The sequence below is a fragment of the Dermacentor silvarum genome, chromosome 7 (assembly GCF_013339745.2).
Source record: "Dermacentor silvarum isolate Dsil-2018 chromosome 7, BIME_Dsil_1.4, whole genome shotgun sequence".
In the NCBI taxonomy this organism is placed as follows: Eukaryota; Metazoa; Arthropoda; class Arachnida; order Ixodida; family Ixodidae; genus Dermacentor; species Dermacentor silvarum.
Genome location: NC_051160.1, coordinates 145,504,774 through 145,531,650, shown reverse-complemented (window position 1 = coordinate 145,531,650; position 26,877 = coordinate 145,504,774). Strand labels below are relative to the sequence as shown.

The following is a 26,877-nucleotide window of genomic DNA, read 5'->3' as shown; positions in this document are numbered from 1 at the left end:
ACCTTCTTAGGAGCGGAAGGGTTTTCAATGTTTGTTAGATACGTTAGAAGGACGTTTATCCTTTGCCGCGTAATAAGACATTCCAGTGTTCTGATGGTTCCGAATATTTCTCGGCTATTTACATTCAATTTGGTTACTGGGCGATTGCTGTTGGTCCACTGCACTAAAAAAACACATTTGCAAGTACGGATGACATCTATCGTTTTAAAGCCATGCCTTTCCGTCTTTGCAATGCGCCTGTCTCATTAGCGAACATGATGGATTTGTTTTAACAGCATCGTCGTTTAGGCTTGAGGTTCGGCTACAACCCATCCGCAGAAACTCCGCCGAGCTATGAGCTCACTGCGTTGCCTACGAACCAGTTGGCACAGCTGCACCTGGCTTTGCGGAGCTTCGCACAGGTGTCGTGACGTCAGCGCTCCGACTTCCGCATCGCTTCTCCTAGCCTCACCGCGCGGCGCCAAGCTCTTATAGCACTATGCGTCGCTTAGCAATCACCTGACATGGCTGCGCCCGGCCCCGCCACGCTGCATCGCCACTTCACGTACATTGCCAAACTTCCACAGCCGTGTAGGCAGGGAAAGAAATCTGGGCAGCACCAGTCGACCTGACCGACGCGGCGACAACTTAAGCAAATAGGTCGGACAACCGGTGTTCTCCACTCTGCCATGTTGCGGGATCTTCGAGTGATTCATTGATTTTGGGTATGCATAAGCGAAGGACGTTCGATTGGCACAAGTGAAGGCGTTCGTACTATGATACTCGACGCAGGCGCTGCCGAAAAAGGCACCGTCTTCTGCGACATCGCTGAAGAATTGAAGCGGCGGCCACCGAGAACCTCCGTTCTGAGTCGTTACCCAGCACTTCCATAAAATGTTATGAAGAGGAAGCCCGGTGCACTAACGTATACACTATTTACATGGCGAAACGATTGTGGTAATCGCGCAGGCTGTTACGAAGGTGAGAGCACCAGTAGACAGTCTAACATTTTCTCTTCTTCGCATTCTTTCTCGCATTGTCCTGTCCAATTGCACCGTAACAATATTATAAATACACTTCTGATTATTCTTGTACCGTGGGCAGTTCTTCTGTATACCTAATTCCAAGGCAATTCAGAGAACCGTGCAAAAATATTTAGGCTCCTGATACAATAAAAAGTGAATATTAGTCAATTAGGATGACTTTTACTACGGCCGAGAAATGCATTATTACTTCAACAAGATTTAAGAGTCACATGCAAGCTACATCGACAAATAGGCGAAACGTAGCATTTAATATGAAGTATTCTGTAGTCTGTGACAATCTAAGTTGTCCGGGGTAGTATGTGGTTATTAAAGTCATATATTTTTCTTATATACGTAAGAAATTTACATATGTAAGAAAAGATATTTTCTCACATACGTAAGAAAATTATTTCTTTTATTAAATTGCTTCACGTCACAGCGCAGGCTATCTTTCAATACGTGTGAATTACGGTAACCAAGTTTGGCACCTCGCGTGCACACAACGCAGCTACAGTGTTCTTTGCGGTTCTGTGGGCTAAGAACACACTTAGTTCATTCGTCGTCATGTATTAAAATTCATTACAGTTTTCCATGCAAGAAATAAAATCTAAAGTGCTTACCACTGTAAAACTCCCACTGCTCAATCCTAACAACAGAACATTTCATTTCACGGTTTTGATATTCCAGTACTTGTTTCACTTGTAACACTGCGTGCATAAGAGAAAATATATATTGAGGTATGAATTCTACCTACCATGACAGAGCAGTAACAATCACAACGATGGGCCGTATCCATCCTAAAAGCGCACGTTTGCCTTTAGTGCGTAGATCGGCAAACTAGCTCATTCGTTCGTTGACGAAAATTCAGACCCACCCTTGAGTCAGATTGGGCCCGGCTAAATAGAATTTCGATGAGTCGTACATCCAACGAGCTCCGAGTCATGTTATCTGCCGCTCAGTGAGTGGCACCTGCACGTGGGACATACCCAGTAGCTCACGTTGGCGTGCAGAAGATTACAGACAAAAACACGTCTCGCATAATGGGGGAAGTTTCCAAAGTATGTTATTCACGTATAAAATATAATTTATGCGTGAGTCTTAATGAGTTCCGTTTATTTCATCGACTTATTCAGCAGCGCGGAACACCGATGTTAAAGTGCTCTACACTCATACTACTTTCTCAGCCGAAACTCAATCAAAACTAAAATTGGGTACGTTGAACCAGAAATGAGGAGGTACACTTTTTAGTTGGACACCATATAAACAACGCAAAGTGTTTTGCAGCCTAGTAAAAAGCAAACATCGGCAGTTGGAAACAAAAATAGAAAAGTTAATGCGGTGTACTTGGTGATGGGTAGGATTGTGTGTGTGTCTGTAAAAGGGAGGGACGTGTTGACGCTCTTGTAGACAGCGAGTGCTATTCTTTATTTATAATTTCTTTATTCCTTGTTTCTTTCCCAAAGAAGAAAGCATCGTCGCTAGTGATAAATAAATAAAAGAACGGAAGCGGCGCGTGATAGAAAAATGCGCCCAGAAAGAGTTACACATCATACGCGCAGGGAATGCTCGGAATACAAATAAGAATAAAAACTTTAGTAGGCTGCTCAAGAACTTCAATTGAGAATTCAAAGAGGTTGCAGTTTACATCTTTAAACTTTGGTGCAAGGGTCATAAGCTGTTTTTTTTAATTAAATGTATTTAAGGAGAGGTTGGTGCCTATATGTGGCGCCGGCTACTCCTCTTCTCTTGCATGATAGTTGTCCTCAGAATGTTGTCAAAACTCACAAAACTGGACTAATAACCACATGTACGAACGTTCACGTAGAAAATCCTAACTGAAATATAAATAAATGTTCGCACTACAAAAGAGTTCACATAACATAAATACTCACAAAACTGAAGTGTTCACACACAACACATGAGTTCACAAAGCATAAATGTTCTCAAAACCAAGTTCACAAAGATGATGTTGGGCACTTGCGAATTACGTCCCTCTTGAATGCCGTGCTCTAAATACAACAGTCTTGTGCGCAGGCACAAATGCCACATGAACACGAAGACACAGTAAACATGTAATCAAGAGTGCCTGCTAATAATAACAATACCAGCAATAACTAATATCCGACTCAGTATTCTTGTGATATTTTTGATTCCTGCAAAAATTGTACCAAGGCGCGCGCGGCGATGTATTGTTGTTTTTCTGTAGGCCATGGACCCAAAATTTTTCCTATGGATAGTGGTCGTCTGTCCAAGCCACGTAGTTTTTCTGAAAGCTTCTTACGGGAAGCGTCATGTTTTTTACAGCGTAGAAGAAGGTGTTCTATGTCGTCTTCAGCCTCTCCACATGAGCTAAAGCACTATTAGTTTTTCTTATCCTATACAGGAAGTTTTTAGTATAGGCAGTGCCTACACGAAGCCTATGTACTGTTGTTTCAACCGATCGGTTAATTTTAAACGGAATATTGAATTCTATTCCAGGATCAATATTATATAATCGAGAGTTCTGCGCATCATTTATGAACCAAGTTTCCTTGGACAATTTACCCCATAGTTTGTTCAATAAACAACGCGCGTCACTCATTGTTAGAGGAACTAGTGATAATTCATTCTTTTGATGAGCCTCACGTGCCATTTGATCAGCCGTTACATTACCTATGATTTCACAGTGACTTGGAATCCACTGGAAAGCTATGTCATGTAGCAGATCTTTCGCTATGGCATATGTCTTCTGTATTTCATATGCCAATGTGCTGTTTCTTTTTCTTAAGCTGATTTCATTTAGGCTCAGCAATGAGGGTTGCGAATCACTGAGAATTACCCAGCGAAGAGGTCCTGAATGCTGACATATGTAACGTAAAGCAGAAAGTATTGCGTAAAGTTCTGCCGTTGTGGACGTTGTAAATTGGCAAAGCTGATAAGATCTTTTCTCTTGGTATGTAGGTATATAAAACGCTGATGTAGAGCTTTGTTTCCAGCATGATCCATCGTCCTAAGCTGTTCTTTTAAAGAATGTCTGAATAAAGACACATGTCACCCAAGCTTTCTGAAACAAACGAATTCACGATCACGCACTCAGCTTCATTGTAGATCGCCTAGATTCAACATAACACGTAATCTGGCAAACTTGAATAGAAAGAACACTGAGTCACGTGTCTAATACAGACTCGCTAACCAATTCACAGTGCCACAGACGAAAAACTCAAATTCACATGGTCTCACTATTTTAACATCTGCTCATAATCACTAGGCTAAAATACACACACATGTACATAAGCACACTAGAGAAAGGACTCTAAGTTGCAATGAGGGAAGACGACGACGACATGGCTCTTGTGTGGAACCGGGAGTGCGCTTCGCAGAATTTCCATGAAATTAACGGAAACTGGCAAGGAATCAGTGAAACTTCTACCACAACGAACATCGAAACATCCCAGGGCCACGTGGGTCAAAATTTGGCAAGTGGACCTCTTTTTTACTACCAATTTTCAACGTTTTCTGCGACGCCCACGTCTATGCTTGTTTCGGCTTATTACGACCTCTGACCCCGCCGGCCCCGGCGAGCGTCGAGGTGAGCCCCGGTGAGGTGACACCCCCGCACCCCCTCCGTAACTCGATATGGTTGTCATAGAGGTGGAGGGCGAGCACATCACCCCCGAAGTAATGGCAGATCCAGGCTGGATAGCGGCTCAAGAGAAGAGACACAGCGAGAATCTCAACAAGTACGAAGGCGAGCGACAAAAAAAAAAAAAAAAAAAAAAACCGGCCATCACGGCGCAATACAAGAGCGACGTGCGCATACGCCAACCACCGACGGCGCCGAAGCAACCGCAACTTTCACGCGATGACATTAAGATCGTCATCCGCCCGCGCGGCGGCTTCGATGCGTCGCGACTGCACACCGTTGTCGTGAGGGACGGCGTGCTCCTGGGGCCGACTTGACTCATGAAGCAGCGAGAGACGATACGCACAGAATCAACGCACGACAGAATACACTAACGATGAGCACACGAGTCAAGGACAATGCCATCAAGTACAGCAAACTTGAAGTAATACGGATCGGAAACCAGACCTACGCCGCAGTAGCGTACATAACGACGCCGGAGGATACTTCGAAAGGGGTTATCCACCGAGTACGCGAGAGTGAAAGCCAAGACCTCGTCGAGAAAAGCCAGGTCACCGACCGAAACCCCACGATACTCTACGCGAGAAGAATGGGCCGCACAAACTCAATCGTAATAGTATTCGAAGGGACACACGTCCCCCACTACGTGTAATATCGTGGCGCTGAATACCGCTGCCTACTGCACAAGATGAAGCATGAAGTGTGCGAACAGTGCGAGCGCATCGGCCACAGGTTGGACATGTGCCCCAATCCAAATAACAAGCAATGCCGTGCATGTGGCACCAATGTACACCGAGTGGCAAATTATGCGGCAAGCAACACATCACGGCAGACAAGAAGTGCACAGAAATCTTCAGGACTCCATGGGCGCTATAACGTTAAATGATTCCAAACTGTTTTGATTCTAATTTCTGCAATCAGCCTCCGATATTGGTCAAAACATTTTCGGGCCACTCCCAACTTCACCTGTCCGTCACGCGACGTCACGAAAACCGCGATAGCACCCATCTGAATAACGTGTACACACTCATTATGCATGATTAAACCGCACAAAACAAAAATAATCATTGCTAATTCGACGCCTTTTCTCCATTAACCCTCTTCTATTGGTCCAATGTTTTCTGGCTACACCCACTTCGCCTGTCTGTCACGCGACCTCACAAAACCGCGAAAACTCACCACGTCAAAGTGACGTGTACGCGAAAAAAAGCATTAATATGCCGAACAAAACTGAAAATTTTTCTTAATAGCCACAGACATCCCTGTTCCGAAACGAATAGAAGATGGCTGCCCGCCGATCGCTCAGGCCCTCGCTACTCACACCTGCCGGTGAGCATGCATTTATTTGAGCATATTAAACCTTTTTGCGTGGCAGTAAAACGTTATCGAGCCCTTTCGGCACCTATACGACATCGCTCAGCCAACTCTTGCGTCCGTTTTAGCGGCATTCTTATCGTTCCGTTGCTCGCCGCCGCGATTTTCGACCAGCCGCCGCAAGCTAAGTAAGGCGAAGCGAACCAATGGGAGACGACGGCATCACCCTCTTCGTGCGGTCGTCTTTTTTCACTGTGCTGGCACGGCCTCATAGAAACCCTCTCCACTAGAGCGTGCTCCTCGCCTCTTGTCAGGCAATTAGATAAGAAAAACAGTCTAGTGTAGACAATGTTATTGGTCTTGAAAGCGAACACAGGTGACCTCCTATAAACGAGGAGAATTTGATTGGGTTGTTCAGACAACGCTGTGGGCCACCGCCCGATGCTTGCGTCGGTGGTTACGTAAATATGACGTCAGGAGTTTGGAATCAAAACAGTTTGGAATCATTTTACGGTATAGCGCCCCATATCTACTAAAGAAACGACAGTGGGAGAGAACCCAGCAAGAGCAGTAGAGACTCAGCGCCGAAGACCGGACTAGCGGTTCGAGGGAGCGGCCGAACCACAACAGCACTGATGCCGGCGGAAACGACCGAGGCGGCAGCAGCAGCAGGAGCCGCTCCCGCTCCTACCCGAGGCTGCCCCAGGGCGGCGGTGGTAGGCGATCGTGATCACGGACGCCGTCCAGGTCAACAACTCGCTCCGGGTCGTCAGCGGCAACACCACGACAGCGGCACCAGCAGGGACCTGGCCCGCAGCAGCAAGACCAAAGGCAGTGAGCTGGGCAGACAGGGTCTCCCCGCCCGCCCAACAACTGGATAGTGGCAGATCCACCCTAGAGCAACAATTAGCTCCAATTCAGGCAACGCTAGCTTAGGTACTACAGGAGAATAGGGGCCTTCGAGCTAAAATAGCACAGCTAGAAGCAGGAAAGACACGAGATCCGAGCCGCACTCCATTCGTCATTGGTAGGGAAGTCACGGCAAAACCCACACCTATGCAGGTAAGCGCTCCGGCACCGGCCCCACGGCAGAGGCGGAAGGCGGAAGAACAGCACCAGACTAAGGACGAACTAATCTCGAGTCTAGCAGACTTAATGAAGCAGCAATTCGACTAGGACAACGACTAGGACAACGCATGGAAGCAATTGAAAACAGAATGGGAAGATTCGCAATCCGAACTACAGCATTAGAGAACAACCTGGCAGAAAATCGACACGCACCGGTGGGGCCTGTAAAGAATGTAAACTCATACCAGGGACCCACCGCAGTGGACAGCAGTATGGCCACTGGGGGGGGGGGGGGGCATCAATTAGCAACAAACATGGCGCCCGAATAAAAATAGCACTGAATATCTGATCTGGCAGTGAACTGCCCAGGGTTTCGCCAGAAACGAGGAAACCTGCAGCAGTTCCTCTTAGGAAAAGAAACCCCCGATGTCATAGCCCTGGAAGAAACTATGGGACCGGCAAAATTATCAGGGTACAAATCCTACGGAGCCTCTGACAAGAAACACAACTGACATCTACAGTTCTCCAAGACACACAAGTAGGTTCGGGCTCCTGTACCGAAAAATTTTTGACATAGCAAAGCGAAACACGGTGGTAGTAATAGGGGACCTTAACGCGCCGCACCACGCATGGGGCTATCGCAGAGGAACCGTCAACGGACGGAATCTCTGGATAGACGTACAACAGGAGGGGCTCACACTTATTACGGATCCTCAACAACCCACGCGGACGGGTAACAGCGTAAGCGTGGACACCAGCCCTGACCTCACGTTCACAAAGAATACACAGGGCCCCAAGTGGGCAAACACGCAAGACGATTTGGGCAGTGACCACTTCATTATAGCCACAACAATACACATGGGAACCACAAAAATGAAGGGTAGGAGATTCATGTTGGTGGAGTGGGATATATTCAGACAGGCACAAAAACACAACACAATGGCAGACATCGATTGCGCAGAAATTATTACGGACATTGATAAATGAACACAACAGATACACGAGGCGGTAAGGCAGGCTACTTGAGAAATTCCCGAGGAAGCAGGGCTCGAAGCAGCCGACCGCAAACTCCTCCACCTATGGGAGGCGCGCAGTAGCGTACAGAGACGGTGGAGGCGCCAGAGGCTGAATTGGACCCTGCGGCGGCGAATAGGGCGTTTATACAGGGAGATGGAAGATCACGCGAATCGCTTGGACCCACAGCAATGGGAGTCTACATGCAACAGCATGGAGGGCCAGCTCGGGCTGGGCAAAACGTGGAACTTTCTCCGATGTCTCTTAGACCCCGAAGGCAGCAAAACGACACATACAAAACGACTCAACAAGATCACCCACACTTACGCGGGAACCGACGACGAACTCATTCGCGACACACAGAACAGATACATAGGAAGCATTACGCGAGAACCACAGAATGCGTACACGGGCAGGGAATACCCCGCATTGGACGAGGAGATCGCGGAGGCTGAGGTGAGGGCCGAAATACGCAGGCTACGCACAAAGTCGGCACCGCGCCCGGATGGCATCACAAACAAGATTCTCCGAAACCTAAATGACGAATACATCGCGTCAATAACAAAGTACATGAACGCGTGCTGGGAGCGGGGCGCGATACCGCCGCAGTGGAAAGCTGCGCACGTGTGGATTATCCCCAAACCCGGGAAGAAATTACTGATTGAGAACCTCAGACCCATCTCTAACCTCGTGCGTGAAAAAGCTGATGAAGCACGTCGTTCTCACTAGATTAAGCAACTACATGGAGGACAGCGGTCTGTATCCGCTCAAGATTATCGGGTTCAGGCCGAAACTGTCCACGCCGGACGTCCTGCTCCAAATCAAACATCAATTCCTCGACACGCGGGGCAGAGGAACGCGACTGAAAGTCATCTTAGTGCTGTACTTCACCAAGGCCTTCGAATTATTACGCAGAAAGCGGTCCTAGGGAACCTCCAGGACCTGGGGGTAGGTCGCAAGGCCTACACCTACGTCCGGGACTTCCTCTCAAACCGCACAGCTCAAATCACGATAGGAGAAAGCAAGTCGGAAGATGTAGAACTTGGTTGTAGGGGAACGCCACAAGGCTCGGTATTGTCCCCCTTCCTCTTCAACGTGGCCATGATCGGCCTGCCGAAAATCTTCAGCAAGATCCGCTGCCTCAGCCACAGCCTGTACGCCTACAACATGAAGTTGTGGGTGACAGGGGGCAGCGAACGCCAAATCAAGGAAACCCTCCAACAGGCCAAGGAGGCCATTGAACGCTACGCGGCAGAGAAGAGGCTCAGTTGTTCCTCTCAGAAGTCCCAACTCCTGCTGGTGTACCCTACGACCAGGAAACAATACGGACGAACACCGAACATCAACATCAAGGTGAACGAGGGCCCGATACCTATCCTAGACGAAATCAAAGCCGTAGGACTCCGGTTACATGCGGAAGGCAGAAACATCGGTACCATCAAGGCGCAGAGCAAACACTAAGGCTAAGCAAACAGATTGCCAATAGACACTACGGCATGATGGAGTACAGCCTAATTCGTCTAGTGCAGGCCTTCGTCATAAGCCGCGTCGTCTCTGTGGCACCGTACGTAACATTTGGTATGGCAGAAAAAAACAAGGTGGAATGCATCATCAGACGAGCTTTCAAAGAGGCAATTCGCGTGCCAGTCACAACACCCAACGACAAACTCTTAGAATTGGGGCTACAAAACACGCTTGACGAACCAATCGAGGCACACACTACCGCACAACACGAAAGACTGACACAAACCCCAACAGGGCAACGCCTTCTAAAGAAACACAAAATTCGGTATGAGGCGCAGCGCGGCGCGAAACTAGGCATTACACTACAGACGAGGAGGGAATTGAAAATCCCTCCCCTGCCCAAGAACATGCACCCGGAGCACAACAAGGAGTGATGAGAGGCAAGGGCGCGCCACATTGGGCGCAAATACCATGACGTAGAGGGCGTGACCTACGTAGACGCCGCGGAATACAGAGAATGCAAAGGCATGTCCGTAGTAGCATTAAACGCGCACGGAGAACCCTTCGCGAGCGGCACCATGAGAACGGACAACGCCGAAGTTGAGGAGGAAGCCGCCATAGCATTAGCAGTGGCCTCTACGAAATCGAGAATTTTCATAAGCGACTCAAAAATTGCAGTTCATAATTTCGCGAAAGGGCGCATCTCGCCAGAGGCGCTCAAAATTTTGAACAATAACAGCGACAGTCACCGTGGCACGATCCAAATTATTTAGGCACCCGCGCAGTCCTCTCTCCCCGGGAACGAGGCGGCTCACAACGTAGCTCGAGGACTTACTTGCCGAGCAAGTGAACCGGCCCAGCCGGAAACGAGAGGAGACCGCTTGGTCAGCTACAAAGTAATAACCGATTACTATCGGCTGGGAAGGGCCCGGTACCCACCAGCTCATCCCGCGCTAACCAGCAAACAGGCGGTGGCCTGGCGCCTCTTGCAAACAAACATGTATCCTAACCCGGTAGCCTGCAGCAGATTCTATGCAGGGCAATACAACGATCAATGCAAATTATGCAAAAGTAGGTCAGATCTAACACATATTCTATGGGCATACTCGAAGGCCACTCTATTCGAGGGCCGCAAAATTGAAAAAAAAAAGGCAGCAGTGGGACACCCTGCTGTTCAGCTCAGACCAGCAAGACCAGGTCTGGGCCGTCCAGCTAGCCGAGGCAGCCGCTGAGACACAGGGGATCTCGGCTGTCTGCTAGGCGGAGGACGGCTGCGTCCGCCCTGGTGAATTGCTGGCACCAATAAAAGTTGAATCTGTCTCTTTCTAAGTTGCAATAAAAGTTGACAGTCACTTTCGCATACGCAAAGGTGGATAAAGGATAAAGCGTGCATGCTCACAAGGCATTCATTAAAACACTTGACATTTTCATTCGAATGTGTTGTTACTACTTATTGTTTCTGCCACCAGAGGTCGTGAGTTCGAGTGTCTCAAGCCATAAAATTATAACTGTCGAAGTGGGTGGAGAAAAACAAGGTATTGGGGAACCTACAGAATGGGTTCAGGCCAGGCAGACGCTTAGAGGATAATATGTTTGTACTAACTCAGTGCATAAAGATTTCAGTAGCTCAGAAAAGACCTTTATCGGTAGCATTTCTAGATATTGAAGGAGCTTATGACAACGTAGACAGGCAAGTGTTATGGGATATTCTTCAGCACAAAAGCATCTATGGTGATTTCGTGGAGCTGCTGAGGGAGATATATAGAGACAACCAAGTACAAGTTGTTGTGATGCAGCAGGTTCTTTTGTCTAATATTTTCTGGCGGTTCTCTGAGGCGGAGCCTCCCAGAACCCAATTGAGGACAAAGCCGCTTGTTGAAATAACACACAAACTTTTAATACAACTAAAAGCGAGAATAAAGAATCAAAGTAAACACTTAGCAAGACATTACAGCAACAAACACAGCAAAGTTTGGGCAGGAAGCAGGCGCGTGTGCGACTATAGTCTCGACGCGAAGCAGCGGAGACGAGACGCCGAGAGAAGTGGTGTTAATCTTACCAAAGAAGGTCGTCGTATCGGACGGTCGTACAGGCTACCAGTGCGTGGCGCGCTCTGGTGTGGAGTGAGAAGACAGGTGGCTCGGCAGCACGGGAAGACGGCGCTGGCGTTCTGGCCGGGCAGCTGGTCGTGGAGCTCGGGCCCGTAGCCCGACAGCTCTCGTTCTGCCCACGGGCGTAGACGCTCACCGGCCTCGGGCAGAAGTTCCTGAATGGATAGAGTGGCGACGCCCAGGAACGGTTTGGCAGGAGGCCCCGGTTGGGTGAAGTCCTGGTGGCTCGGGTCCGGAACCCGACGGTCGTCTTCAACCCCCGATCCGGTGGCCGACCTTCTGCTGCTTCTGGAGCTCTTCCCCCTACTGCCAGCGTGGCTCGCTTTTCTGCCGCTCTGGCCGATTTGTCATTTGTTCATTGGCTGCTTGAAGCTCCATGGTCCTTTGCGATTGGATGCCTTTTTTCTTTGTTTTGTTTCTTGCGCCGTGTGTTCACGCGCCGGACGGTCTTCGGCGTCGTCGTTTTCCATCAGCATGGAATTCGCCTCGGCGCGCGCAGTACTTGTCGTCTGCTCCTTGTTTGAATGCACCGCACCTTGTCGCACACCACAAATATCACAGTTGCGCACCACACATCACAGTTGTATGGGAAGGTCGAAAATGTAATGAAATGGTGGGAATTCACCAAGGACTGAAGCAAGGATGCCCTGTATCTGTTAAGGGTATAGAAAGACGACTGGAAAACGGCTAATTAGGCTTTGGTTTATCCTACATGCGTAATGGACAAATGGTGCAACAGAAGGTCCCTGGAATAATGTATGCAGACGACATTGTGCTACTAGCGGACAATAAAAAGATTTACAGATACTTGCGAATATCTGTGGCAATGCAGCGACAAATCTGGGCCTTAAGTTTAGCACAGAGAAATCAGGAATTATGATCTTTAATGAAGAGACGAGTAACTTCGTGATGTCACTTCAACAGCTAGTAATACCCGTAGTGATCCAATATAGGTACCTCGGCGTACACATAAACGAAGGAAAGACATACCCAAGCAACCGCCAAGATAATCTGAAAATAAAGGGGAAGCGGAATGCAGCAATAACGAAACACAGGGCACTGTGGGGCCACAATATGTATGAGTTGGTGCGTGGAATCTGGAAAGGAGTAATGGTGCGAGCGCTAACATTCGCAAATGCCATTCTATGCTTAAAATTGGATATATTGTCGGGTTTGGAAGTTAACCAAAGATCAGTAGGCCGGTTGGCTTTGGGAGCCCACGGTAATACTATAAATGAGGCAGTGCAGGGTGACATGGGTTGGGCCTCTTTTGAAGTCAGAGAAGCACAAAGCAAAATTAGTTTTGAAGAAAGGCTCAGGAACATGGATGAAAATAAATGGGCGGCTAAAGTGCACAAGTATCTCTACATGAAAAGCGTGGACACAGAATGGAGGAAGAGATCAAGGAAGTTGGCAACGAAGTACAGGATAATCGAAACTGTAAAAAGTCAACCAGGCGTCATCAGAAAGAAAGTGAGAGAAATAGAGACCATGAATTGGATGCAAAGAATGAAAACAAAAAGGACAATGGAGATTTACAAGAATGAGAAGAAAGAAATTAGAAGGGAAAATCTGTACGATAACACAAAGGGCAGTGCATTGCTATTTGAGACTCGAGTCGGTTGCCTAAGGACCAAAACATACCGGAGCAAATATTCGGAACTAGATGAGGCGTCTGTATGCTGCAGTATATTTCCAGAGACCACTCGGCACATCCTAATGGAATGCGACGGGAATCACCCAGCGAGAATTGTAGGTGACGTGCAACTCCCAGAAGCGCTTGGGTTTAAAGTGGAAGCAAACATCAACAGATCAGCTGTAGAGATAAGCAGGAGACGATTGGAGTACTGTTGGAAAAAAACCAGGGAAAAGATGGATACGACCTTTTCTCTTCAAATCACAGGTAGCGGTACAAGGTTTACAAAAATACTATATAAAGAACATGTATAGTACACCTGATTAAACCAAGCAGCCTAGTTGACTTTTTGTCGGCGCCCCGTTTCAAAGCGGATGCCAATAAATCATCATCATCATCATAACTGTGGCTTAATATTTTTGCCCTAATTAATATCAGAGGTTGAAGGTTCGACTCCCGCCAAAGACGGTGGGGCTTGAGCTCATTAATTATATCTTAATGAACTGTGCACTAATTAACTTCGCCTTAAGTAGCACCAGCGGTCGTGGTTTCGCCCCCAGCAATGGTCGTGGGTTCGACTGCCACCAAAGGTCGTGGGTTCGAGTGACTTAACTCTATCTTGGTTGGTTGTACCTTAATGGCCCCATGGGGCCTGGTGGCACCGTGAATTTTGATGCCATAACGCCGGTCATTGGATTTTCTGTCCCATGAGCCACCTGGGCCGAAATTTTAAGGCTTTCGCTTAAATTTTACTGAGTAGGGGTCAATGCAATGAACTAGGCATACCTATGGGTGAGCGCGATTCCCAAGCGGGCGAGCATGAGTCACCGATGAGAAGTATAAGTGAAATATGAGTAGGTGCCGTTCAGTATGAACGTACGTGACAGCATATTTAAATAACAGCCAGCGCCGATTAGTGTGAATGGACCTGAATATGAGTGTAAAGGTGTACATGTGAGTTTGCGCAGAGAGATATGCAAATGAGTGCGCGGCGATGAATGCTATTAGGACATATAAGCGTGAACGTTGCTTTCAAGCTAGCTCTGATCTTGCTCTGAAGCCTTATTGTGACCTGGTGAACCAAATCAGTTACGAACCTCAGCATTCGACACAGGTGTTTGTGGAAGTAACTATTTAAGTTGTAAAAATCCGCGTATAATTTCCTGTGGGAGTTATCTGAAATATACGTAAGTATTTCGTACTAACGATGTGGTGTTAAGTGGTCGTGCACTGGTGTGTTCGTATAAGTACGAGAACGACCACGAAAATAATTGTGAACCAGAGAAGCGCGGTTGAAAGACTGAACTGCGAAGTGAAACGCCGCCGCCGAGACAACGTAGAATAGGCAAGTAAAAGCAATGTTGACTCGTGTTATAGATCGCCCGCAGCAGATGTGGACATGGGGTGAAATGACGAGGGAGATGTAGGAAATGAATGAAATATATGCAATATTTATCACGTGCACTATCTCATCTTCACTGGTTCTACTGCTGGGTGCGCTGATGACCTTCCTATCATTATAAGCTGTTATCGCTCTTTAGCGCATTATCCACCCGCGTCGAACCATTATGAACCGTGATCAACCATGCTCCGGCAGCGGCTACGTCTGGTGTGGCTTCACGGGCCGTATCTTGAAAGTGGTGCGCGATGTTGACAAAATCCCGACTGTTGATTGCTAGGCGCGCTGTATTTTCACCGCTTACTTGGCGTAGAAGACAAAGGAGCGGGTTCATATCTTGAAAGCGATCTGCGAAACGGGCAGAGTGCGGCATGTACTGAGAGCTCTGTGAGAGCTGTTCTCGCTAGAGCACTAAACGGGCCGATTTTTTCAGCCCGGACCCGGCCCGGGCCCGTTTTTCGTTGGGCTGCCCGCCCGAGCCCGATCAAAACTTTTATGGCGAGACCCGGGACCGGTCCGGGCCCGAATATAATCTACGTTACCCGCCCGGCCCGACCCACCACCCCTTTACCTTAGGCCCGAGCCCGGCTCGAAACCGGCCCGAACCCGGCCTGAGACCGAAAAATACATGTTTTTCAGAGTTGAGACGCCCGAGAATAACTCGCTGTACGTTACATGCACACCACCAGAAAGCCCAAGCCCGGCCAGGGCCCGCCTCAGAAAACACGAGCCCGGCCCGGGCCCGGGTCAAAAAAGCACACGCCGTGCCCGAGCCCGGCCCGAGCCCGTGAAAAAACTGCTCTACCCCGCCCGGCCCGGCCCACGGGCCGGGCCAGGCCCGGGCTTTCGGGTAAGCCCGAGCCCGTGCAGTGCTCTAGTTCTCGCTGCTTCGTTCGCGTTGAAGCGACAGGCAGCGTCATGGTACAGTCGCCTGCTGCTGCAGGCTCTTTCTTGAAAGTCATCGTCTTACGGGAAGGACGGACGGACGCACGGATAGTTTTGTCGTTGGGTAAGCATAGAAATACGTACGCATTTCCGCATACTTTTGGACAGTTTGAGTCGGCAATTCTGCGAATTAGTGTGAACCGCACCCAGTATGAGTTTCCGAGCACACGTGGGCCTCCTTGAGTCTCAATCTGGTAAGTCTTAGTGCGAGTGAGCCCAGCTGAATTTTATCTTGATGAGTCTGATTGCTAGTAAGTTCAATTTTAAAGGAAGATTTTAGGGAATCGTAGACCTAGTGAGCCAGTTGAGTTGATTTTAAGGAGTCTTGGTGATTGAGGCTAAAAAAATTTGGTAAACCTGAGTGATCAGGGCTAAGGGGAAATTTGTTGAAAATGAGTCCAGGAGAGCCTCAAGAAAAACATTTCATCGCTGATTCTTTCGAAGCCCCTGAGAAAATTCCTACCTCTTCGTTGTGTCAGACTGATTCATCAAGTGGGTGTGTCTATTTCCAGTGCGTAAGCAATAAAAATAGCTCGCAATGAACGAAATGAACACAGCAATGAGAATACCGATCAAAAGCGGCTGACAGCGCCGTCAAGGCCTGAACATGTTAAGAGGGCAGACAGAGCGCCAGCGGCCCAACAGTCCCTTTAACCATCGAAATATACTTGCTTACTATAGTGCAAGCCGACCCGCATTTCGTTTTGCACGCATGAGGATGATTTCACTAGTTGTTTGCACAGCTCGTTTGTCGTTAGCTAGCTGCGAAACGGGAACTTGCATCTATAGTTCAGACATCAGTGGCTTCTGTCGTATGCAAAATACATTCAGGATGCGCTGGCTTCGTAAAAGAATGTCGATAGCATAAGTTAGACACATAATGAAGGACAATTTGGACGGTGAATACAACCTTCCAGTTATCCAGAACTGCACTACCCTAGATGCTATTCTGAAAAACTATTGGCGCTTTGAGCAAACGAAAAACTGCTATGTTCTGCGTCAATTCAGCAGGAAGCCCAACACTCGCACAACTTTGCAATGGGAGAACCGATGCCAACCGTTCATCTTCCCCACGAGAGAGCTTGACGTGAATTTTCGCCGTGAACTGAGAGTTGTTTATTTAGCAGCTGTATTTGCAGATGTTCCGCGCACAAAGTTATCAAAAATGGCCGTAGTTCATGCTGCCGCCCGAGAGTCGTTCAGAAGGGTGGATCTGTTTCATGTTTATTTCATTTGCAAACAGGATGATAATTTATCACATTAATTATGATGCACTGCATTACATTTTAATATCGGCTGGTGACAGTGAGCTACCCTGCTTGAGTTTATCTGGTATGCTGTACATGCTTTTAATTCTCGCACTTTTTGTATATGTATAGGCAATCTTTGAATTGCTCAAAACTTCTCTATATACCTTTTACCACTACCCATGCTTTTAAAAAATCAGGTCGTATCAATCTGTTCCCCGATTTTTCCTCCAATACTCTTAACAGCTCTAACTTTACTCAATTGCTGCCCGAGCCAAGCGCTTCTAGAAGGTGTACATTACATATGGGTCACTGAGGGAATCCCTTCGCATTCCATTAGGATGTGCTGAGTCGTCTCAGGATTTTTGTTGCAGCATACACATGCGCTATTTAAATGGGAAAATTTGCTCGGGTATGTTGTTGTCCTTAGCCATCCAGCTCGAGCATCAAATAGCAAGGCACTTTCCTTCCTGTTATCGTACAGATTTTACAGCGTATACTGTTATGGGCTCATTCCAATAGCCGTTTCGGTTATGGTGTCCGCCGCCTACGCCACCGTCGTTGGTGACCGTAACCGCGATAGTCGGAAATGCGAAAAAAAGTACCCGGTCCCTGCCGGGATCGAATCCTGGCCTGCTGCGCGGGAGTCAGATACTTCACCACTGAGCCAAGCAAGCGTCTCCTCGCAAGGTAAGAATCGCTGCTGAAGAAGCGAATAGTACAGTTACGTACGCGGCTACAACCAGGCTTGATCGTGCTCAGCAGACTGCTGTGGAGAGAGCATAGAAGCCGCACATCGCCATCGACGCCGGGCGGACAGTTCCGATTGCTGTCGTCAAAACGAGGCGAAGAGCCTTTGCTGCGAAGACCCTGTTGTGCGTGGTCCCAAAATTGGAGCTACTCTTGAGCCGCCCCACCAGCTTTCGCTGTGACTGTGCTGCGTGTGCCGCTAATGCCTGTGACTTTTTCTTTCTAATTTAGTTCTCATATTTATAAATCTCAATGGTCTTTTTTGTTTCAATTCTATGCATCCAATTCACTGCCCCATCTTCTCTCACTTTGTATCTATCCGGCTGCGGAAAAATGACCTATAAACGCGCTCTAGGCAGGCGCGCAGGTGCAGATGACCAGAGCCTCCGCCAATATGGTGGCGCCATCCAGGTAAGGCGCCTGAAAACGCAGCATGCGCAGGGGCAGACGACGAGATGCGATTCAGACGAGGCGCGCAATCAACGCGATCCCGAGCTGCCTGAGCATCCGCCAGTATGGTGGCGCCATATATTTAAGGTGCCTGCAAACGCAGCGTGCCCGACAAGGTAAGTTGCATATAGCAATTGCCTGCTGCATGTAAGTGGACCTGGTTCACTCAAGCAGGCTAGGTTACGATTTGTCACCAGCCCGTTTTGAAGATTCCATTAAACAATCCTGATCATCATCAACAACGACAACGTACGGTGCCACGGGTCAAGGGATGTGAGATGTGCGCCACGTATTTTGGATACCTCTTCGGTACACGTTATGGCGTCTCCTCGCAAGGTAAGAATCGCTGCTGAAGAAGCGAATAGTACAGTTACGTACGCGGCTACAACCAGGCTTGATCGTGCTCAGCAGACTGCTGTGGAGAGAGCATAGAAGCCGCACATCGCCATCGACGCCGGGCGGACAGTTCAGATTGTTGTCGTCAAAACGAGGCGAAGAGCCTTTGCTGCGAAGACCCTGTTGTGCGTGGTCCCAAAATTGGAGCTACTCTTGAGCCGCCCCACCAGCTTTCGCTGTGACTGTGCTGCGTGTGCCGCTAATGCCTGTGACTTTTTCTTTCTAATTTAGTTCTCATCTTTATAAATCTCAATGGTCTTTTTTGTTTCAATTCTTTGCATCCAATTCACTGCCCCAGCTTCTCTCACTCTGTATCTGATGGCTTCTGGTTGCCTATTTATAGTTTCAGTTACCCTGTACTTGCTTGCCAGCCTTCTTGACCTATTCCTCCACTCTGTGTCAAGGCTTTTCAGGTACAGATAATTGTCTACTTTCGCCGACCGTTAGCCATCCATGTTCCTGAGGCTACAAAAGAAATTTTGCTCGGCGCTTCTGTGACTTCAATCGGCGCCCAACGCATTTCACCCTCCACTGCCTCATTTGGGGTTTTAGCGTGGGCTCCCAAAGCCAACCGGCCTATCGAACTTTGTGAACATCCAACCCCATAAAGATATCCAATTTTAAGCATAGAGTGGCATTTGGGAACGTTAGTGCTAGTAACACTACTCATTTATGGATTCCACGCGCAACCTCATTATAATTCTGACTCCGAAGTGCTCTGTTTGATTACTGATGCATTGCGCCAGCCTTTTATCTTCAGGTTATCTTGGTGGGTTCTTGATAAGTTATTCCTTCGTTTGTGTATACGCCGAGGTATTTATATTGCTTGACAATGGGTATGACTTGCTCTTCAATTGTCTCCGCGTAATTACTCGTCTCTTCATTAAAAATCATCATTCCCGATTTCTGTGTGTGAAAGGCCTAGATTTGTCGCTGGGTAGCCTCGGGCATCTGTAAGTGTCTACAGTTACCTTGTACAGTCCGCTAGTTGCACTATATCATCCGCATAGATCATTCCGGTGACCATGTGTTGCGCCATTTGCCCATTAGGCATGCAGGACCATTTAAACACTAATTCATTGTTTTCAATCGTTTTTATATGACCTGAACATCGAGCGTGAACAACAATGAATACAGAGAACATTTGGAGCACAAGCCTACCCAGGCCTGGCGTTCATTTGGGTTTCTTCGGGGGTGACACGCTTGGGAAAGGAGCATGTGCCATAAAGTCCCATGTAAACCCTCACGAGCACAAAAAGGGAGTTTTGGGCAACTCCCATGATGGCAATTTTAAAGGTGGCGCCCCAATTTCACCTATTGAGGTGTGGACGCCTTCAAGTTGGGGACAAACACGACTTTCCAAGCGCTGAGTTTCTGTCGTCCGTTGCGCGCTCGGTGGTGTACAGCGTTGTATGCGCGCTCGTTTCACGCTTTTCAATTGTTCGAGCCCTACCTGGCTTGAACAAAACCATGGTCTATCTAAGACGGCGGCACAAAACGCAAACCTGCGCACACGACGTCACTTCCGTTTAGCGCAACCGTGTTGATGGACCGATAGTGGCTGATCTACGAACACGGTTCCACCTCCTGCTGTGTAGGGCACATCGAGCACTACTGTGTCGAGTGACACTGGCCCTTGCCATCCAGCTGGAGCAACTAAAAATTCGTAACCCGTAGGGCAGCTATTATCGCTCTGCAGACCAATTTTATCCTTAGCGCCCCCCTCCCCCAAATTCTTCCCCAACCGGACTTTTGCGGCAATCAAAAAAGCGATGGTCATTGCCTTCACTTTTATCCAAACATGGCCGGAACATTAAGCAGAGATAGGCCAGCGCATCTCACACAGGTCACGCTGTATTACAGACATATTACCCAAAAACCCAATGCAGACTACACGCACCCCGGCCAACATTGCCGATGTCTATGTAGTTTAGTTGTAGTGTGTTCCCCGATTATGCATACATGACAAAGAGGCAACACGACACATCGTTATCGCGTTTGGCTTCATGGTCGTGCAGCCACGTGTGACAATGGCGCTTCGGTTTCCTGTGTGATGATGAAACTAACCAAGATGACGCTGGGTCTCCAACAAGAAAAATGCCACAAAAATTATAGGGCACAAAAAATCATAGCCCCTTTCTTAAATAAAGATTGTTGAACACGAAGCTTTCTCCCATGCAAACTGAATCAAAGTCCTAAGCAAACGACCACGCAACGAACCCAAGAAACGCTGAGCGACCCGATGCGATGCTTATGTGATTTGACTGCTTGTTTAGGATTGTATTTTTTGAACGTTGAAGTTGAATGAAGACATATTTCGATAAGTTGCATAGCCTGTATTTTAGATCATGTAGCCGTTGATTACACGGGCACAGTCACACTTTCATGGATGAATCTACACTTGCACAGCATTTTCATGTGATCGCTGTGGTAGGCGGTCAGAGGCTCTGCCGTTGCCGATGCACGGGTTCAGCCTTACGGGCACGATCGCGCTCGCGCTTACGGTCGCGCACGGCAGACTCTTCTGCCTTGCGCTGCACCCGCGGCCTACCCATGGTGACGGCCGGGAACGCATTGCATGAAGCGCGTAATGCAAACCAGATGTATACAGTTCGCTTTGGTAGCGTGGCGTTGCAGTTGCCATTGCTCTTGTAGATACAACTGCGAATGTAAACTGTTGTGTTCTCCGATACGTTTGTCGTGTGCCGCTGTTCTACTGTGTGCCCAGATGCGCAGCGGTTATAGTGTGTGCGCAGGTGCCCAGGTAGTTCCATTGTTTAAGTTGGCTTACCTTCAGTGCATTTTCGGCGCTCAAAGACGAATCAGTGAGAAATAGAAAGCTTGGCTTTAAAATAAGTATGCTTGTACATAGTACTGGGCCTTAGTAGAAAATATTGCACGCACTTTGTCCTAGTGGGCCTGCCGTATTCGTACTAATTGTTGCGCAGCGTAGAATACGCATTCTGCTAGAAGGTAAAACGCTAGACATCGAGAGTTCGAAAGAAGAATTTACCATGTGTTATGCTTTGGCTCACGTGAAGATTCGCTTCGATAATGATTAATCGCTATGATAGAAAAATGTCAAGCTGCAGAAGAAACGATGTTTCTTAACGCCATATAACAGTTGTCTCGCTTATTACACTACTATTATGTCCCTCATTGAGGAAGAAAACACGCATTAGAGTTACCCGACACACAAACCTTTAGAAAACGAAGGCAACCTTAGCTTGCCGCTTGTGTATTGGCCTCAACTATGCTTATAGGTGAGTTACAAAATCCTGAGGTATCGGCGCCACAGCCTTTGCATTATTGACTAGGTGCCAGGACAAACCGATGCCACCTTCTGCGTGATTGCTCCAGGTGGGGCCACCACCGACGAATTCATAGCCAACAGAAAAGTGGCTAAACATCAGTGTTGACAAAAATACCGCGTTGTAAGGCGCCGTGCCGGCAATATGATACAACAGGCGCCTTTAGACTCATCACCGAAAATAGAACTTTCGAATTAAGACCATTCTTTTCATGGGTGCGTATTGATTTTGAAATGTCTGTTTGATTACAAGACGGATGTTATTGCTCGGTTACAAAACGAAAGCAATATCCGCATGAAATCGTTTTGCATACAGTACGGACGAAAAATATACAATATTTTCCAGCTTGGGTCCGGCCAGCTGAATTGCTCAGAATATTGGAGGTGCGTTACGCCAGATCGCCTGCCTAGGTTGATAGTGTCTTGAACACACACAGCAATCTTGTTTTATTCGCACCGCGTAGCCCACCCACCATGTACATAAATGCCATATTACAAAAATGCAGCGGAAGAGAATCATAATATCAATAAGTAATGAAAGTATGTGCACGCTGGTGAAATAAATTTTGACTATGGGTGGGGAGGTTAATCAAGCGAAATATTTGGCATGCTAATACAGGTATATTATATAAGAAGAGAACAAATGATGAGGGAAAAGGAAACAAACGTACGTGCATTCCCTCCACGGATTAAGATACACAGGAGCGCCGACTCTGCCGCCGCGCAACGCATTCGTTCGGGACCATAGAGTTTCTCACTATAACACCTAGGGGGTAAACTGGCACCACCGTCTATGCGAGTTTCTTAAAGGGCTGCCGTGCCCTCATGGGAATGACGGGATATGTGTCTGCGAGGCTTGTGTTGGCTGGTGTTTTACGAGGCTTCGTCTAAAACGTGTGTATGCCTACAGAAATAACTCGTTCTTAAAATAAAATCTACATAAAAGGCTTTCATTCACCCATATTACATATCTCAATAAAGTTTACTCACCTACAACGCAGCATCAAGCGAAGAAAAGCAAGAATAGACGACAAGTTGTTCCAAAGTTAGCGAGAATCTTGTCGTCGGCCCTCCAACTTTAGCGGCCAGCTGATACTTTTCACGTTTCATATAATTGTGCATCCAATAGTAAGTCCTCAAAATTAAACAAAACATGTTTTTGTGTACTAATAAAGCTAAAGCAGTTTTTTACGTCCTGTTTTAGCAGGAAATGAATCATTGTGACAGACGGAACGGTGCTAGCCAGGCGCGTCTTCAAGGCGTTCTGGCTCTCCAAGAACGATGCGAATCCGAAACCACAATATACCGGCATAGCCTTGCATACCACAGCGCAGCAGCGCCACATTTCCCTCTAGGTTTTATAGTGTGAAACTCTATCTTCCGGACAAACTGTGTAACCCTACGCCGGGGGTCTAATGTCATCGCGTAGCGCCATCTGTCAAGGCGCGTGGAAACCACTCAACAGCTTGCTTCCATGTGCGCATGCGCTGAGTGGCCGAGACCGGCGGCTACGGCGGCGCGTAACGGGTAGGGTGGCACGCGTAGAGCTTGTCGTCTGCTAGCAACGTGGGCCCTCGGCCGTCTCAATTTGACAGCAATCGAACACAAAAACTATATGCGCACAAATAATGAAAGCGCGAATAAACACACGGTACCGCTTTTATGCACGTATGCGAAACAGTTTTACATGTCTTCAGAGGAAACAGACGATAAACGATGCTGTACAAAAAAGACACAACCGAAGTACATCTTTTTTACTCCTCAACGCCGGCGCGGAAGCGAAGGTGCGAAATTTTCGTATTCCTCGCTTTGTTTACCATGTCTGCAGTATGTTTATTCATGCCTGACCGAACAATGTATCTTGATACTTGTGCGTGAAGAGACTGAGCAACATGACAGTGTTTTGTTCCCGGCTGCAAATCTGGGTATGGCAAAGGACGCGAGAAGTTTTCGCTCTTCGCGGCGCCAACTGATCTTCAGCTACTGTACCAGTGGCGACAAAAATTTCCTTCAAGTAAGCGAGCGCTTACAGCAATGGACAAAGTATGTGCGCGACACTTCGAGAACCACCTTATTTTTTATAGTTCAGCAAACACAAAGGCGATGTCCTACTATATGTAAAGAAAGTGCCTCGACTTCAAAGTGGAGCCGTTGCTCCATTTTTTTAGAGACGCCTGACGTAGCGAATGCCAGGAAGAACCAGAAGACGCCAATGCGGAAGGACGGCAGGAGCTCAATTTGTCTACAACTACACAATGCAGGTGAATTTCCTTGTTCAGCGACGTGCCGTAATGTGAATCCTCAGGCTTGGCTTCGAGAAGATTCCCCCAGTTATGCAGACACATAATCAGAGCTTCGCTTGTGAAATTCATAAGCAGGAAACACTGGCAGGAATTCCGCATTATTATCGTTTGATGAGAATTCGGCAATTTCGCTCGCAAGAGAACTGGGTGACACGAAAAGCACCGCGAGAAATAAAGAAGCCAGCGAAGCATCTTAGTACTTGATGCGTGCTCAGATAAAAAGAGTGGTAAACGTGAGCTTTGACTTAAAAGCTTCTTTTCGCTGTCATCTGTCATTGTTTGAGACAACCCGAACTGCCGTTATATCTCCTTACCATTTACCTAGTTTTTCTTTCCGTCTTAGTTTTAGTAATTGGTTTATTTTCTGTTTCTGGGGCTTGTATAGTTCCATGTAGCCCACCTGACAAATGCCCTGGATTTGGCCTGCATAAAATAAATAAAATAAAATTATACATGACTTGTTTCTCCTGCTAACCTAATTCCGTGAACCGCAAGAGCTATGCGCTCTACATGCGTCAGGGCGTGCGCGGAGCAGACGACACAACGGATAGACAAGCAGGCGCCGCGAGAGAGACCCGTGCTTGTTTTGTTTATTAGACTTAGCTCACCCGCGCCTCTGCTCCTTCGGTTTGCTGAGCCCATCTCTCCTCTCCAGAGTTTTCCCTCATTCGTATCGCCATCTGGCGAACACGCTGTGAAGCAGGAACCGGCGTTTTAGAATGTGTCCCTACCAGACGAGCGGAGTCGGCGCTCCTGTCTTATCTTACTCCGTGCATTCCCTCACAAAAAAAAGAACTCAGAACGAATAGTAGTCAGCACCACGAAATGAACAAAGTGAAAAGTTAAACTTTATGGCCCGGTCAATTGCTAAACTGGTATTCCTTTCTGTGGTGCACCCAAGAGGATAGAGATGTATAACGTATGTGTGAATACGATATAGACGGTGTCAACAAAGTTCGATGGTTGTATGCGTTCAAGAGGCTATCACCCTAGGCTAGCGATCTGGTATAACGTAGCACCGGCATTCTGAGCAGTTTCACTAGTACGATCCGAATGCACAATCTTACGCCTTTTTGGTCACAGCTGTTTATATACACCCAGATCTAAACGCATCGATACACAAGTGCGCAAAACACAGCAAGGATTAGTCATTCCAAAAAGAATAGAAGGTAAGAAGGGACTTTTGTTATCGGAACTGGTTGGGGGGGCGGGGGGGATTAGCGAGCTATACGTGTCATTCCGTGTTCCTGACAAATGGCAAGCGCAAGGACAGCGGTTTGAATTTGCAGCTAGACAGACACTTACATTGTGGTGAAAGTGGTCAAGTAGTAGAGTTTGCTTGCATTTTTGCTTTCGTTATTCATCAAAGGAGAAATATTCTGCAAAACCTAAGCACACTGTTTATACTGTCGCATTTCTTCTGCCTTCTTTGAGCGCAGACTTGCCTACACATGTTTATCGTGGTTACGCGTTCTCAACGAAGTTCCCCATTTTTGCGATGAATTCTCATTGCTTTTTTCAGCTTGAAAATTCTACGTGCAGGATCCGTGAAGAGAGAAAAGTGTATAGATTCAATACATCCTCTGGCAAAGTAATCCATGAGGAATGCCGATCACAGTTCGAAGCGTCCAATCATTTTCAACGTGGCTGTTTTAACGTGATGTGCATCATGTAGGACATTATATGAGCGCTGGCAGGTTTTCACATGCTCTCCGCTCCGCCGGTTCCAGGGCCACAACCCCTCGGCTTCCAGCGCCGTGCTGCGGGGAGAGAGGCGGCTTCGCCCTCTACATTGTCTATGATGTCAACGGCTTTCTGGAACACCTGGATCGAAAGTCGCGCAACTGTGACCTTGGAAGCCTCGGCTTTCCTGTGGAACGCCTTTCCAATTGTAGCTAGTAGTCTTAGCATCACAAGCGCTTTGCGGGATTCTTCAACTTGTATCTCACTGTCACACGTGCTTATGTATCATCGACGCCCCCGTTTGTGTTACCAAATCGCGATTACTCTGAGAAACTTATAAATGTATACCACCAGAATGCTCCTATTTGAGCACGTGCACCCAGCCACCTTTTCGTCTACCGACTTTTCTTGCAAGCGACCTGTTTGTCTTCTGTAAAGGGTAACTTGGTCTACCGGAACCAACCTTGCTACCTTATTGCTCCACATAGTAGTGTAAAATAAAAGAGGCTTTACCGATATAACATTCGCAAGATATGTCTCTTGAGATTCCTATCAATGGGAAATTAATAAATAGTACTCACAGTCTTTGACCTCACGATATATCGAACCGTCTGAGCCGAAAGTCCAAAAGTAGTCCCAATATACTCTGCAAATGAAAGAAAAGCGAAATGCCATCTAACAAACAACGAAAACTCATACAATTTACGTACTGACGAATAATAGCGCGATTACCAGCGAACGAAACAGAAACACGACACGAGGGCTCTTCGCCGGAATAGAATGTCAACTCGCCCAAAAAGCAGTACTTCTATTACTTACGTTGTCACTTCCCAGCGCTCTAAGTGTTTGAGCATGATACCAGAGTCATTAGCCCCTTGCAGTTGTTGCCGTTTACAACTTGAGCAGAGATAATTAGATGTTCTGGACGTCCATAAAAGATTATGTTCTTTCCAAAACTGCAAAAATATTAGAAAACCATGATTTCATCGTCAGTTTACTGTCTTAGTAAGGAATATTTTGTCAATATATCTAACATATTTGATGGTGCATCCGCATGATCATATTTGCTATTTTGTCGCTAGTGTATCAAATCTAACACCGGCCAGAATAAATTTTCCTTAGGCATTAACCATTTGGTCACACTTTACTCAGGAGTTTACT

General features: G+C 47.4%; 1 long non-coding RNA gene across 1 annotated transcript; it reads right to left on the bottom strand.

The window, feature by feature from the left end:
- Window positions 1-1,618: 1,618 nt before the first annotated feature.
- Window positions 1,619-26,670, bottom strand: LOC125946574 (uncharacterized). The gene is made up of 3 exons (XR_007467670.1): window positions 26,536-26,670; window positions 26,298-26,362; window positions 1,619-1,711 (listed from the first exon to the last, which is right to left on the bottom strand). It is a non-coding gene; the product is annotated as an uncharacterized LOC125946574 (long non-coding RNA).
- Between the last annotated feature and the right edge of the window lie 207 nt (window positions 26,671-26,877).